At 44.2% G+C, this 2,164-nt stretch overlaps 1 long non-coding RNA gene across 4 annotated transcripts in view; it reads right to left on the bottom strand.

Annotated features, from left to right (window-relative positions):
* Nucleotides 1–127: 127 nt before the first annotated feature.
* LOC114632615 overlaps nt 128–2,164 on the bottom strand; it is a 37,863-nt gene continuing 35,826 nt past the window's right edge. For all 4 annotated transcript variants that reach the window (XR_003713117.1, XR_003713115.1, XR_003713114.1 and 1 more), the window contains one exon: nt 128–284. This is a non-coding gene — a long non-coding RNA (uncharacterized LOC114632615). The remainder of the gene's footprint in view (nt 285–2,164) is intronic.

Raw genomic sequence — 2,164 nt, 5'->3', positions numbered from 1 at the left:
ACACACACACACACACACACACACACACACACTGTAAAAGGCAAGTGAAAAAAAAGTGGATGGTAGTTAAGGCAGAAGCCTGAACCTGGAGAGACTTAAGGAGGGCAGAAAAAGAGAGCTGCCGGCCCTGTGTCAAGGTGGCTTTGCCTGCAGCTTTTATTATGCATCGATTTTCTTATCCATCTTCTTTAGAGCCTCTTAGATCTTCAGGCTGCGGCTGTTTCTCCAAATTGTCATTCACTTCAAGCTCTCTCTAGCTTCTTGCAGCAGCTAAGGGAGGGAGTCTGGGGGTGGGAGGAAAAAGAGAGGGAGAAGGCAGTCAAGAGAGGTGAATGCAGGTTGCTAAGTAACCGTTGCCAAGGAGCCAGTACCAAGGAGCATCCCAAGCTGCCTGCTTATTCCAACCTCCCCCCTTCCACACCCTCCCCTCACTTAAGTTCTCTCAGGTCTATAAAGCAGCTTGATTCTGTCACCTTCACCAGCTGCAAACCTTCTTCTTCCACAGCTCTTCAGGTGGAGGGCTGCAAATCCTAGAGCTTCTGGCTCTCAGATTCCTAGACCTAGGCTAGCTGCCATAGGTAGCTGTGAGTGCAATGTATCAGTTAAAAAGAATGCCTCAAATTAATTTAATTAGCAATAAAAATACCCCACCTGCATTTTGCAGGTTTATTTGGTTGATTGGTAATAATAGGCTCAAAAGTGAGTCCAGGAAGACCAGACAGAATCTTCTCTCATCACCTTGAGACAATTCAAACCTCCTTCAAAAAATACTTCACTATTTGGTCTGAAAGGTCATGAAGTCCAAGCACACAAGCTATCTCTTATCCAAGATCTATTGCAAGATGAAATGACACTTGGGCCCTCTAAAATTTGGGTAATTAATTATGATCTCGCAGGACTGCCTTCTCGATTACTGAAGACTACAGAAAGTACTACATGACATTTCATAACAAATTTAACTTATCCTTTCTGTTTAATTCAAATAAATATTAGCAGATTCCATCCCTTCGGGGTGGTAGAGCAAGTATCAAGCCAGAAAAAAAAAATCAGTTTGGGTAGGAAGTCGCTGAGCTAAGTCAATCTAGAATTCAAATTTTGCCACAAATAATCCAGAAAGCATATGCTGAGTCTTCTGTCAACTCTGCACAGTCATCATCTCTGTGGGGCTGGACTAAGAGAGGTTAGGTGGTGATGGTGGGTTACCCTGGGATCTCAGAAACTCCAGATCCTAAATGACCAAGGATATCCACTTCGATAAACTCATGGTTCCCACAATAAGCCACACAGTTCTCTCAGCCTAGAAAAAGAGTCTTTGCTTTCCTTGAAAGGTTCCAGTCATCCCCCTACTACTGCTGAGAAAAAAACAGATGTGCTCTCTGCCCTAGTTTGCCTTTCAGTGCTGTGCTACAAATAACACACACACACACACACACACACACACAGAGAGAGAGAGAGAGAGAGAGAGAGAGAGAGAGAGAGAGAGGAGAGAGATGCAATGCAGAGTGTGTTGGCACAGCCTGTAATCCTAGCACTCAGAAGGCAGAGGCCAGTGGAACTCTGTGAGTTTGAGGCTATCCTGGTCTATATAACAAGTTCCAGGACAGCAGGGGCTACATATAGAGACCCTGTCTGGGGGAAGGAGGTGGATTATATTTGTCCAAATAAAACCCAAATGTAGCGTTCATGAAAGTCCTGAGAAGGCAGATTTAGAACTTACCCGTCTAAGCTTTAGTCCCTCTTTGGTAAGAGAATGGCATTCCTTTTCATAGACCTCCTGTGGAATTATATAAGGTAGAATAGCCTACAATAAATATCTAGTGCCATTTTTCTCAACAATGTGGTTATCCTTGATCTATCAGAACTGGATAAACAGGAACTTGGGAAATGGCTTAGTTGGTGTAGTGCTTTTCATAAAAGCATAAGAATTCAGACCTCCAGTGCCTGAGTGAAATGTTAGATGTATGCAGTGCCAGCACCCAGGAAGCCGAGACAGAGGCTCCCTAAAGCTTACTGAACTGGTGAGTCCAAGGTTCAGTGAGGGACTCTATCTCATAAAAGGCAGAGAGTGACTGGGAAGATACCCAAGGCAACTTCTGACCTCTACACACATACATAGACTCTCTCTCTCTCTCTCTCTCTCTCTCTCTCTCTCTCTCTCTCTCTC

Source organism: Grammomys surdaster, unplaced genomic scaffold, assembly GCF_004785775.1.
Source record: "Grammomys surdaster isolate TR1022 unplaced genomic scaffold, NIH_TR_1.0 374, whole genome shotgun sequence".
In the NCBI taxonomy this organism is placed as follows: Eukaryota; Metazoa; Chordata; class Mammalia; order Rodentia; family Muridae; genus Grammomys; species Grammomys surdaster.
This window is presented reverse-complemented; position numbering and strand designations above follow the sequence as displayed.